General features: G+C 40.7%; 1 protein-coding gene across 2 annotated transcripts in view; it reads left to right on the top strand.

The window, feature by feature from the left end:
* Positions 1-14,279, top strand: part of BMPR1A (bone morphogenetic protein receptor type 1A) — a 75,400-nt gene that overhangs the window by 28,961 nt on the left and 32,160 nt on the right. For both annotated transcript variants that reach the window (XR_004241654.1, XM_032117130.1), the window contains exon 2: positions 9,284-9,405. The gene's annotated coding sequence lies outside the window, so the exon portion shown is untranslated. The remainder of the gene's footprint in view (positions 1-9,283; positions 9,406-14,279) is intronic.

Below are 14,279 nucleotides of genomic sequence, written 5' to 3'. Positions count from 1 at the left end.
TTGTCTGAAGAATGAATTGGTCTTACTGTATCAGGAAAAGTTTACAGCACCTGTAAATGGATGAAGGAAAGCTCAATCTGCTTAAGATGAGATACAATTACAGGCTACCAAGGTAATTTCGTATGGTCATCTGGACTATAAAGCATTCTTTCACTTTATATACAGAAAGGTGGGGATTTTTTTACCACTGAATTACAAAAAAGGGTAAAACATTTAGTTGTGTATCTTCTCTGGCAAAGACTGACAGTTGTTTCTGGAGCTTCAGTTAATTGTGGAAAGCCAGAACATTCCTGTAGATAACCATGTGTAGCATTGTGCATTAGAAGACTATGGGGTTATGACTTTTTGAAGTTTTAACCAAGGGAATCTGTGAAAATACCCAAATATCTAAATTTTAGATACTACACTTGGTCCTAATGAGTTCTGAAGTTGTCTAGAATAATTTGAAATATTTTTATATGCCTTTCTGTTTTGCTATATGCTATAATTAGTGATATAATTAGTGATTTAAAGAAAGCAGGAGGCTGGATGTAATGTGGGCTCCAAAGGTTCCCCCAGGAGAGTTATTTTACTCTTGAATGTTAGGGTGTAATGCACACATTTTTCGGTAGGAAAACTTACGTACTTGTTAGGTCTGATCATGGTGAAGGCCTTTAACCTTATTGTGATGGGGGTGGTGTTTGAGGTGTCTCCTGATTTCCTTAAAGAATCTGTCATGCTTCCATGTGTTCAGAGCTGTTGAGCTGATGGCTCTGACTTAGTGCTTTGCTGAAGGCAGTGATCTCGTTGGAAAGGTTTTCTCATTCCCAGCTATGTGTTTCTGTGACCTGTGTTTCTTGTCAGAAGTTAGCCAGCCTGCAGCCTGTGTTTAATATGATTTTGTGTGTCTATGTGTATTTGGTTTGCATGGTAAGGTTTTTGTTGCAGGGGGGCTACAGGGATGACTTCTGTGAGAAGCTGCCAGAAACTTCCCCCCTGTCAAATGGAGCCAGTGCCAGCCAGATCTAGGATGGACCCACTGCTGGCCAAGCCTCAGCCCATCACTGACAGTGCAAGTGCCTCTGGGATAACACATGTAAGTGAGAGAAGAAGTTACTGTGCAGTAGCAACTGCACCTGGAGAGAGGAGTGAGAATATGTCAGAGAAAGAAAGAGAACTCTGCACACCCCCTGGTCAGTGGAGAAGGAGGGGTAGGAGGTGCTCCAAGTGCCAGAGCAGATACCCATGCGGCCCATGGTGATGCAGCTGTGCCTCTGCAGCCCATGGAGGTCCACAATGGAGCAGAGTTCCACCTGCAGCCCATGCAGAACCCCAGAGTGGAGCAGGTATATGCCCAAAGGCGGTTGTGACCCCATGGAGGGAGGAGCTCATGCTGGAGCAGGTTTGCTGGCAGGACTTGTGATGCTGTGGAAGGAACCTGTGCTGGAGTAGCCTTCTCCTAAAGGACTGCATGCCTTGGAAGGGACCTACACTGGAGCAATTCATGCAGAACTGCAGCCTGTGGGAAGGAGTCACAATGGTTAAGTTCATGGGGGAACTGTTTCCTGAGGGAGGAATCCTGTGCTGGAGCAGTGGAAGAGTTTGAGGAGTCCTTCCCCTGAGGAGGAAGGATCAGCTGAGATAATGTGTGAGGACCTGATTGCTATCCCCATTCCCTGTCCCTCTGTGCCACTTGCAGGGAGAAGAGGAGGTAATGATTTTGGGAGTAAAAGTTGAGCCCAAAAAGAGGGGAGGGATGGAAGGAAGGTGTTTTTAAGATTTGGTTTTTATTTCTTGTTATTCTACTTCAATTTGATTGGTAATACAATAAACTGATTTCCCAAGTTCAGTCTGTTTTGCCTGTGACACTAATCAGTGAGTGATCTCTCCCTGTCCTTATCTCAGCCCACAAGCCTTTTGTTATATTTCTTCTCCCTGTTTAGCTGAGGAGGGCAGTGACAGTGACTTTGGGCACCTGGCATCTGGTCTGAGTCAATCCACCACACTATTTAAAAATTTTTAAAAATTTAATGTAAAATTTAAATTTAAGAACATAAATATCAATCCTACATACACAGATGTATAAGGCAACGTGATAGAACGTTAGTATAGTTCTGACATTGTTTGCTCTATAGTATTATGATAGAGCATAAGACCATGGGATTTTAAAGTTGTGACAGAATTAATTTTTTGTAAAAATCAAAGTGTTCCTGAAAATGTTTCTCACCATTTGAATTACTCTGTAAAACAGACAGATAGAAGAAATACTTGACCTTTTGCAGGAATCTTAGGGGGAGGGAGAAGAGGATCACCTATCAGAATGTGGTCTAATATGTCCTGCGGGACAGGCAGAAGCTGAATTTCACTGGCTCTTTTGTCAGAGAGAAATTGCAGTCTGGGCAACATTCCCAGGATCAGTATTATGATAAGAATGCGCGCCTCGGAGTCTGTGTGCCAAGTGATCGAATTTAATTGTTGCTTCCATCGACGTGAGGCACCCTATTAGCCAGGTGGCAAGTGTGGCCCAGTGACCATCTGAAGCTTGCTGGGAAGGCTGACAGGGAATTTGCCTGATGACTGAACAGTATGGAGCCTGGGTTTGGGGTTTTTTGATACATTTTTTTGCAACTCAGGAAGACTTATGAAATCACAAGCAACCTTATGTTTTCGGGGATGTCTGACACAGCAGAGGGCTGTTCATTGTGGGGCCACTCTGTCATCAGTATCCCAAGAGGAGGCTGAGATTGCAGGTGGAGGAGCTTTGGGCCGGGTACCTCCAAAGTTGAGCTAAAGCAGTTGAGTTTTACATCTCTCTTGAAAAGCAAAGATATTTGTTGGAGAAATTGTTTTGGATACTTGGAGAGCTGTGGGATGTGATGAAAGAAGGAGTTGCTCAGCAAAGGCTTCTGCCTAATTGTTACTTGACAAAACTTGACAAGTCAGATTCTGACTTCACCTCTCCACACGGAATGAACTGGTGGCTTTGATTTGTCACCAGTGCTGCAGGCTGATGGGTCTCCTTTTGAGGGTAACTGCTTTTCTTTTAACAGCAAGCTGTTGTCAGATTCCTTTTTACCTCCAAAGTTTGGAGACTGAGCTGATTTTTCAGCTTCTGCTGGCTCACTGGTGAGTAACATTTAAGAAGGCTCAGAGGAATTCTAAGGCATCCCTGGGAGCAGAGAGCTGGCTCTCACAGCACAGCAGGCTGTGGAGTCCTTCAGATGACGACAGATGGTGTAGTCAGGCATGCCAAAATAAAATACTGAAGATATCCTCTAAGAAATCAGGAGGCTTAGACTCTTCTAGTATGGGAAATTACATCTCCTAGGGCAAAGTAAAAACTTGGTGGAATTACCTGGCACTACTGATGAGGCAGAATGAGCCATGTGCCTGGATTGTTATGGCCCCAATAATGAATTCTTTGTGTCACTAAATGCTGTGGAGACTATGGTGTATTGTAATTTATGCAGATTTGTGTCATTATGAAAAATGCTTTTTTTTCTGTCTGATACTGCACAGTCCCACCTTACTCAGGAATTTATTTGTGCTCTCATACTTCTAGATATGCCCAGGGGCAATGATGTTCCAGGAGCTTGATCATGCCGACCATTTTGTCTTCTATCACAGCAGGCACTGAAAATGATGGGGAAAAAAAAAGCGTAGCAAGGGCAGGGAGAGTGCTTGCTTCGCTGCTGAACAGTGTGTTGGTCCTTCAGATGCTACCTGTTCTGTGTCTGCTTGCATGGTTGTAAGGCCTCAGAAGAAATTCCAGGTTGTTCTAGGGCACAGATTCTCCCCTCCTATGAAAAGGGGGCAAATGATGTGAGGAGTCCTCTGATACCTCTTGAGTTGGACAAGAGGAGCTGTCTCTGTTCTGCAAAAAAAATTATTGCTGTGCTAGGCCTTGATTTAGCTTCATGAGACAAAAATCAGAGTGGGAAAAAGGAAGTTGTATGGCTCTGATAGAGAACAACTTCTCCCTCAAAAAAGAGGATGACCTGACTTAAAAGCAGTTGTAGGTTTTTAGGGGTTTTTGAATTGTACAGATTTGTCCTATATTTTCTGTCAGACTGGAAATGGAAGGTCAATCAAGAGTTGTTTCCATTAGTGGCAGCAGCACTCGTTCATTACTCTACCTGCCTACACAACCAACCAGCCAGGTTATTTTAGTACTGAAATGGACTAGTTGATGTTTCAATCTGTATTATTTCTGTTCTGTGTGATATTTTGTTTCCTTCATATTGCTTCATGGTAGTATTTCTGAAGTTCTCACAAATTATTAAGAATTCTTTTTGCCACCAAGGTTCCATGCTGTAGTCAACAAAACAACAAAATCTAGGCTTTCCAAGAACAACCTGGAAATGATGGAAAGGTCACTGGTTTCCTGGACTAATCTGAGGGTTTTGACCAGGTATATAGGAAGGCCAAACCACTGTAACACAGATGCGAAGAACTGTAAGACATGAAGTGCTTGAATGTTGTATAATTCCTGGCATTTTTAATACCTTGCAAGAATAACTTAATGATTTTTAATTAAAACTCAAGGGAATCTAGGTATAAAATTAATTTTAAAAATTAGCTTTAATGGAGGTATATTTTTTCTTAAATGATTTTAAGCAATTTTGAGCTACCTTGCCTCAAAGATCAAATAAATGTGCTTGGATCATATCTCAGGTTCTTACTTTCCCTCTTGCTACCTGGAAGTTTTGGTGTTCAGGGACTGGAAAGTGATGTGTTTGTTCAGCCAATTTATTTTATTTCATAAACTGGTCTCATTGTATTTGGAAGGGCTGTTTGTTCAATGAGATGTTCTTGCTCATATACCTTCACTGTTTGAAAGACAAAACCAGCAAACCCCAAATCTGCCACGGGTAGTATGATGATTGCTTTTCCCAGCATGCTGTGGGGTTTTATCTCATGTGTATTTGTTGAAAAGGGTTTCCTTAATAAATTCCTATCTTTGGACATGAACTATGGAGTAAAATTTGAAAATTTTGTATGGCTTCTTTCCCTTTGCAATTAAACTCTTATTTCACAGCAGTAGTAGTCCTGTAAAAGCAATAGATGACAGCAATTCTGGCTGTATTTTGTAGTGGCAGTCATGAGATTGTTAACTGAAGCATCTTCCAGGCTGCCATATGGATCTGCAGTGTATTTTCATTGTGCATAGATTTCTAACAAAAAGCCTGTTGTTTAGGACTGTAGTTTACCTGAAAAGGAATAATTCTGCTTCTGAAACCTCTCCCATCTCTGGTTACCAGAGCCGTCAGCTGGCCGTGAACTCTGACACTGCACACAGAGACATGTTGCGAGCACCACATGCTTTTCTCCTTTTCCCCTCTGTTCCTCCCCAAGTCTCAGATGCTGAGTGGTATTGCCCTTTGGGTTTTTTTGCTGATAAACTGTGGGTCTGATATCACCCAAGCCCACGTCTGTGCCATGATCTGAATTTACAGAAACTCCAAAACAAGTTCTGTTTCATGAATTGAAATGAAGGTGTGCTTACCTGAATGGCCACCCTGCGGAAGTGCCATGTGGATGGCTGGAGAAAGTGAAAGAGCAGGAAAGAAGTAACTGGAAGCTGGAGTGAATGGTCAAGTATTTAACCCTGTCTGTATCAATGAGTCCTTGTATGGTCATGTACTTAATTGCACTTGAATTAGTTTAATTCATTTTATTACTTTAAATTACTTTACAAACTTATGTTCCTTAAATACACGCTGTATTTAGCAAGTAGCAGGCTCCTTCAAGAAGAGAGATAATTTAAGATGAATAAAGTAATTAATTGAAAACTGGTGAGGCAGTTGGAGCAAAGTGAGAATGAACAGAGTGCAGGGAAATTCAAGTGCCAGGAAAGTTTTTGGCATCAAAAGAAAAGACAGGTGAGGGAATGAGTTGGATGTGGCCCTGGAACTGAAGAAACTGGAACTATTCAGAAGGGAAGCAGTAACTGGAGATAAGTAGTAAGACAAGGAAAAAGGAATCCACAGGCTGAGTAAGTTTGCTCCTCAAGGCAAGTCAGACTGACTTGAGTTCTGCCACTGCGAGTCCCTGCGGTCTGTTTGTCCTGCTCATAGCTGCTGCTGCCTGCACTCTGTGCTAGGACGGGAACCACCCCCGCTTCTGAATGAGGTTTAAATCAACTCAGTTTAAATATTCTGACTGTTCCCTGGGACCTGCTAGTGGCAGAAAATCTACAGTTTTCTGGGTTATCTAGGTAGCTAGTGTGTTCAAGTAATTCAAATCTGTCTTTTCACTGCTTGAGTGCTGATATTTTTCAGTTAATAGTACATGAAGATCTCAAATTTAATCTTGGCACTTAGAACAATTTGTAGATTAATCTGGATTTAATATGTAACTAGTGACAAGCACTGTGAGGCTCTGTACTTTTGAAGTTGTGTCTCTTATAGTTGCTGTAGTTTAGCAAATTCTAATAAAGTGAAGGTAGAGTTGTGCGAATAATTTATTCACTTGTTTTATTTTGTACTTGGTAGCACTTCTCTGGAAGATGCCATCAAGAATGGCACTAAACATTTTGAAAAACTTATCTATTAATAATTAAGCAGTTTGGATAACTATATAAAAACAAATATTTAAGTAAAATGATTTTTATAAAATTGAGTATGTTCTCAAGTAGCATTTCATGCTGATGAAGAAGTGGAAGAAGTAGTAACACAGTGAGGTCACTCCCATAATTGAATAATTATCATTAACTTCTGTCCCATCTCTGACAGAGGTTTTGTAGTTTTCCTTTTAAAAACAGGAGAGATTAATCTGGAACTGACACAAAAATTCAGTAAGTCATAAAGGAGTCTGTGTCCACATTACCAGGTAGTGTGGTGTAATAAGATCAGATCTGTCAAGTGCTGAGAACCTGGCATCCGTGCTGTACAGGTGGTGAGAGTTTTATTTCAGGCTGGTCCTGGTCCAATTCTGTGGCTGAATTCCTCTTGGTGGTTGAAGCATGTACAATGTACACCTGAAGTTCATTCTGTGATCTAATTTTATTCAAAAGAAATCTGGTTCATTTACTTGATGACTGCTTTGCAATGTAAAGCGAAGCAAGGAAAGTAGGGTTGTTTGGGAGATGGACTTCAAAAGTGCAGTCCTGATTTGAATTAAATGCTAATACAGACATACCTAGAGTCAGGCAGATCAGGAAGTTCACCAAAATAAAGTTGTTTAGTAAGACAGCTTGGATATCTGATACATGGGATTGGAATCAGGAAAGGCAGTGAATACTTCCGGAATTGCACTGCTACTTCATCAGTTTGGGAGTTTGGAAAAATATTAGGAGGACATGGTTTTAAAAACAAAAAAAAAAAAGCCCTGAGCATTGTTCAGAAATGTCTTTACTCTTGTAAAGCAACCTCTCAAAATAATACAAAGTGGACTTTATATAAATCAGATACTAGATACAGGGAGATTGGAGGTGGAGTAAAAACAGAAAGCACACCAACTTTTTTCTGTTGTTCTTTTGTCCAGAGTCCACCAGAAGATGAACTCAAGGTCCTTGGTTAGAGAGGGGAGAAGAGACGGATATATTTTACAGATTCTTTACTTTAAAAAGCAAAAATAATCTCTACAAGCACTATTGCACAGCTAGAATGTTTTCTCAGTTTTACCATGGAAGAAATAAGTCAAGTGTCAGCCTGTCTGCTCAGAGGAGACAGTTGTCTTTAAGAATTGGTGCTATCTGATATTCTGGATGGTTTTGGGTTACCATTTAGCACAAATTTATTATTTATTACCAAGACGATTAAACCTCAGTGTGTGAGGAGCAATGCTTATAAATGGAGACAGAAGTATTCTGACCTTCTGGCAATGGTAAAGGTCTTTGTGGTGCTTAAGAAGGAAAAGAGAAGAAGAGTGGATGCTGAAACTCCTTCTCTGCTGGAAATCATGCACATGGTTTCTCTGTTTGCTCCCATCCTGTTGGCCTTGGTATTCAAAAGTCATTACATCTCTACACTGTATGAGTGGTTGTATGTTTTTTAACAGTACAGCTGGAATGGTGGTATTTAATCCTTTGTGTGATTTTTAAGGGTATCGCAGTCATAAGACTGGGACTTCTAAATGATAAAATTCTTGTAGGATCTTCTTAAAAGCTTCAGATGATGGAAATGTTCAAAAATTGTGACACTGATAAAATGGGAAAAGTTGGCAATAGGTGGCATCTGCTCACTGTGGAATCGATCTAACAAAGCTGATAAGCCCATCTTAGCTATCCACAATGCATCTGACAATGCTGGGATTTGACACAGATCAGGCTTGCCCACAATCCTTAAGAAAAATGGGTAAGAGCCTTTGCCAGGCTTTCCTCTGGTGCTGGGATGTACAGCAGTTCAAAAACACAAACCAAAAATCAAATCCTACTGCCAGTACCTTTGTCCAAATTCTTGGCTTGCTTGTTTCTTCCCGGGAGGAATCATGTCTGTGCACAGCTACAATAAACCGATTGATTATTTCTCCGTATATTGCAGTTTCTGGGTGACACCAGTGGATTTTTGGTGTGGAGCTGCAGTCTTACAGATTCTCTGGTGTTTTATAATAAAGATTGAATTGTGCATGGCTTGTGTTTTCCATTGGTGTCACCAGCAGTGTGTCCTTTTCTTTGGACATTAGGAAGAAGTTCTTCACAGAAGAGGTGATTGGGCATTGGAATGTGCTGCCCATAGAGGTGGTGGAGTTACCATGCCTGGAAGTGTTTAAGAAAAGACTGGATGTGACATTCAGTGCCATGGGTCCAGTTGACAAGGTGGTGTTAGGTCATAGGTTGGACTTTTTGATCTCAAAGGTATTTTCCAACCCAGCTGATTCTGTGATTCTCTAGTCTGACTTTTTTAAAAGGAAAAATAAAATTGGGAACTTGGTGTCTGGAGGCTTGCAAATCTGGCTGGTATAGACCAGGAGAATCCAAGAGTTAGGAGGAGAGATGAGAAAGGCTTATTTTCATAGGAAAAGTCTCAACAGAGATTTTTAACACCCTTCCTGCCTGACATCATTCATCTAAGACAAACGTGTATTTAAACTAAAGGATAGAAATGTTTTTGTTGGTTCATTTTTCATATGAGCAATTAATGATAAAATAAAATTATTTTTAAATTCTTTTTTGGGTCAGTGTTTTACAAATATGCTGCAAGTGTGTAGCTATTGGATATGCATGACTCTTAAGAAGTTTCCTTCTGGTTTCTGTAATTCCAGATGCAAGTATCTGCAGTGTACAGTTCATATTCTAGACCATAAGCCATCAACACAGTTTCTTCAGCTATCTCTTTAATCAAATCCTCTTTGTGTTTTGCAGATCAACAGAAATATGCATTTCTATAATACCACCTTTGAACTAATGAAGTGGAAGTACAGATGAAAACAGTCTGGAGGAAGCTTGAAGTACAATACAGTTTCATTCAGTTTCCTAATTTGGAGGTAAGGTTAATGCTTGCAAAATTTTATTTCAAATATTTCAGGGATAAAAAGTGTATGATAAGCAGCCACCATATCTTAGAAAAAATTTCTGAGCCATGTTTTTTTATGCTAGTGACAGTCTTTAATACCATACTGAAACAGCTGTTTGATCCAATCTCTGTCCGTGTTTCAGTTATGACAAAAGACAAATCAGCATCAACTACAGAGACATCTGTTGTACAAAGGCACATTGGAAAAAGTTACGGTACCAGACAAATTTTATTTGGTAGAATCTGCTTACTAATGCTTTAGTTGATTATTAGTTTAGTTTATTATTTTGCTGATATGACTGGGCAAAAGCTTTATACAGTATCAAGTGGCAGGGCATCAGCATAAGTAGTTGGGCTGAAAATTCTGGACACAATACTGTTTTAAAAAGAGAAACACAAAACACACACACCCAACCACCTTCACAAGTTACTTTTTCTGCCTTATAGTCTCTTAAAGAGGAGTAGTATTAGCAGCAGTTGAGGGAGGGAGGTTGTTTTATGCTTTCCCTCTATGTAAATAGCTGATCCAGCAAAAAATGAAATGGCAACACCACTCCACCACAAAATTCCTCTATCTTCACACAGTTTGTTCTTTGTTTACTAGGGATTATGGGCTTCTGAGTCAACAAGCACACAAGCAAGAAGAGCGGTGCTTATCAGAACCAAATAAAAGCAAGTCCTTGTGCTAATTATTCCTGCTCCTATGTACTGCCTCTTGTTTTCATACCTTTTATACCTGAATTTCAATAGCAAGGGAAAAAGACAAAAGAAAAAATTTGATCATGAAGGCCAAAAGAGGGAAATACTATAAATACCAGATGTGAAACAGGGTATGTTGCCCAGGTGTTGATCAGACATTTTATGTGCTTCCTGAGTGAGATATCAGCAGTATTGTATTTCATTGCCTGACCTGCTTTCAGGTATGTCTTTGAGCCCATTTATGAGTTCGGACATCCACAAGAACCAGTAAAAATGAGTGTTTTAGTTTTAAATATTTATTGTATACTAAAGGTGTCTTTTGTTTGCATCTAAAACTGATGGTTTATTTGTTAGTTCCTCGTTGGTTTACAGAGAGAAATTGGGATTAAATTTCTTTGGTTGTCCCTTCCAATTTAGGGTTCCATGAAGAGTATCAAATGTCTGGCAGTTCTCAAGATGGTTTATTTTATCTTTCTTTAATATGGAATCTCTGTAATACAACCCTTCATTGTACTTTTGCTAATTCTGCTCTATTTTGTGATACACTGTAAAATTTTCTTACATCTTATTTATTAGGGTAAATAGGTCTGTCTTTTAATTTAATTTAAATTTAATACACCTGTGAATTTATGCAGGCATTTCTAGTGCAATGCAACTGGAGAAATTCAGATTAGTATATTACACGTCATCAGTAGGGTTATGTGTGCTCCATTCCCTTCTTCAACTGGTGTCCCATATGGTGTTGTGTCTTCATTTAATAGAAAGATTTTGGTTGTATGATTACTTTGTTTTCTTGGGGATGTTGAAAACTGGACTTGGATGACTTCTCAGCACCACCCATTAAAATGTCAAATACTCCCTTAGTTTGGCTTGCCCGCAGCAAGGCATGAGTTAGGAGGACATTGAAGACCTCTAACATACAACCACTGAACCAATAACTTTTGTTGATAGTTTAGGAATAATTTCCTGCTTTTCAGCTTCTACTGTCCATAGAGTTGTTATCTTTGTGTCCTCCAAACCAGTAGTGGTAGGACCATCTTCTGTTCTGATGGAGCTTGTTCATTCAGCAGCCAGAAATAGATACCAGGTGCTTCAGAATGAAGGGTGCCAGTGATGAGATGGTATTCCTGCAGTGATTTTCTTATTAATCATCAAGACTGCCTAAGATCCTCTCTGTTCTGTTAGGAAACAATTATTTTGTAAGGTTGGGTTAGCTGCCATTGAATTTCCTTGGTGGCAAACTATTTGCTAGGAGTTAATTCCGTAACAAACAGGCTGAACCACTTGAGGCTCAAACCACAAATGGGAAATGCAGGTCAGTGTGCTCAAAGCATTTTCCAGGAGTGGAGTAAACAGAAGTCCGTGTCATCTTGTGAATCAGTTGATGAAAACAGGAAGTGCCAGTGGTTCCACTCTGGAGCTGCTCTCTTCTGCGCTGTCCTCCTAACAGGACTTTCCTTACTCCTGTTGCCCTTGGCTTACCCCATGTTGTTCCAGTAGTCTCACCATCTTGATCTCAGACCACACAAAACAAGAGCCTTCCTGTTGCTAGCCAAGACTCTCAGGCTCAGCAAGGTCAGAGTAAGCTGCTGAGAATCCCTTCATTTTTATGTTGGCTTTGTTTGGCTCAGAAGCTCCTGTTGAAAGTGTCATGGGCAACAGATTTGAAAGAAATCTAGACAAGTTCCTGTGTAGGAAAAGGAAGCTAAATTTTGTATGTTATTTCTGTATCTGAGGATGGGAATTTTCTGGGGTAGGACAGAGAACAATTTAAGATCTTACAGTGAGAAAAGCATTCAAGGAATGCGTTTGCAGTACAGTCTGAAGATGTTTGTATTGATAGGAATGTATTTTCCAACCAGATTATTGTAACATGAATATGTAATTAAAAACACACCAGATTTCCTTTTTTGCTTATTTTTCTATTTAGCGTTTAGATTAGGAATGGTAAAATGTGGGTTTCAATGAAACATTAATAGAGGGATTAATTTTGCTTTCAAGAATTGTTTTCTTTCCTTTTTTTTCCCTTGAGCCAAAATGAAGCAGATAAATGTTTGTTTCTGATGGTACTATTTTGAAGCAGTCCTAAGTAGTCAGTTATGGAGTAAGTTCCTCTAAACTAGGTTGAAAAGTCAAGAATGTCCTTCCCCGGAGGTTCTAAGGTTGTGAAGGTACAGTAAGTTTCATGAGATGTTAGGTGAAGTGTTTCTAAAGTATTGCAGTTGATACAGAATTGAATTAAAATAAATCTAGGGGTCCATTTCAAATGTGTTTTAAAATACTAATTATTAAAATAATAAGCAGTTACTTGTTAGCTTACCAAAATCTAAGACTGATTTAGATAAGGGTCTTTTTATAATATCCTTAATGTTTATAAAGACACTGTGATAGAAACATGCTGATTTTCTTATTTCTAAACCAGATATAGGCACTGTCCTTTAAAAAAATTGACTATGTGCCATAGCCAAGTCTATGTAAAGAAAGGATATTTTTATCATGTCCTTAAAATTTGTGTGTTTTGAGTTTACAGCACAGTACAGGAATTTCAGGATCTTGAGTAAAAATCTGAATCTGGTAGAGTAATGCTAGAGGGGTCAGTAGTCACATCTGTTAGGAGAATTTCCATAATGAGGATGTGCAGAGGGGTTCCCAAATGGCTACACTTCACCATGCTCCAAGCACATTTTGTTGTTCTAAGATCTGAAATTCCTGTTCCTGTTCAAACATGCTCGTTCAAGTTGCTGGTGTTTGAAAACCAATTATTTGTTTCAGTTGGCAGGTAAAGCACATGAAAGTTTTTTACAGAAACAGTTCAGTCCTATGCTTTCAGTGGGATGACAGTGAAGTGATAAGGGGTCTGCCTGTGCAGAGGAGAGTCCCTGAAGTCTTTGAGATGGCAGTGTATGAGAAGAGGGATATTTATACAGGTGTCTTAAAGTTCTGTGCACTTTGAGTTGTTTTGGAATTTGGAGATGTACACTCGCAATCTACTTGGTTTCCCCTCCCCTCAGTGAATTTCATGTTTGGTGATATCACCAATCTCTGAATTAATAAGACTTTTTTAATGGGGAAGGGGGAAAAAAGTTTGCTCTATTGGTCTTTAAAATTTGCACAGGCACCCACCAAAGCCACTCTATCACTCCCCTCTCCATGGGTTGAGATAAGGACCAGGAGAGATCACTCACTGATTGCCATCATGGGCAAAACAGACTCAATTTGGGGATAATAATTGAATGTCTTACTAACAAAATCAGAGCAGGATAATAAGAAGCAAAATCTTAAAAACACCTTCTTCCCACTCCTCCCTCCTTCCTGGGCCCTACCTCCCTTCCCCAGCAGTGCAGGGAGATGGGGAATGGGGCTTGTGGTCAGTTCATAACACATTCCTGCTGCTGCTGCTCAGGGAGGAGAGTTCTTTCCCTGCTCCACAGACTGCTGCAGGGTGGGTCACTCTTCCGTGGGGTGCAGTCCTTCAGGCACAGGCTGCTCCGATGGGGGCCCCCCAGAGGGTCTCAAGTCCTACCAGGAAATGTGCAGTGTGTAGGTCCCTGCCAGGACCCTGCTCCAGCACGGGTTTCTGGTGGGTTCACAGACTCCTCTCAGGCATCCACCTGCTCTGGCGTGGGCTCCTCCATGGGCTGCAGGTGGATCTCTGCATCCCCGTGGGACCTCCATGGGCTGCAGGGGCACAGCTGCCTCACCATGGCCACACCAGGGGCTGCAGGGGAATCTGCTCTGGCTCCTGGAGCACCTCCTGCCCCTCCTCCTGCACTGACCTTGGTGTCTGCAGGGTTGTTTCTCTGACATGTTCTCACTCCTCTCTTCCCTGGCCACAGGAACATCTGTGCAATAACTTTTTTTTCATTCTTGAATATGTTATCTCAGAGGCATTATTGTCATTCCTGACGGGCTCGGCCTTGGCCGGCAGCAGATCCATCCTGGAGCCAGCTGGCATTGGCTGGACCACGGGGGGAAGCTTCTGGCAGCTTTCACAGAAGCCACCCCTTTAGCCCCCTGCTACCAAAACCTGGGCACACAGACCCAGTAGATTACTGCAGTCTTTCATCCGCTGGTTTGGTTTCAGTACAGTTCTTAACCGTGTGAAAAATCTCAGAGGAAAAAGGGAAATGGAAAAATACTTAGGAT

The sequence above is a fragment of the Corvus moneduloides genome, chromosome 8 (assembly GCF_009650955.1).
Source record: "Corvus moneduloides isolate bCorMon1 chromosome 8, bCorMon1.pri, whole genome shotgun sequence".
Lineage (NCBI taxonomy): Eukaryota > Metazoa > Chordata > Aves > Passeriformes > Corvidae > Corvus > Corvus moneduloides.
The sequence above is the reverse complement of the archived record's forward strand: the minus strand, read 5'-3'. Positions and strand labels throughout refer to the sequence as shown.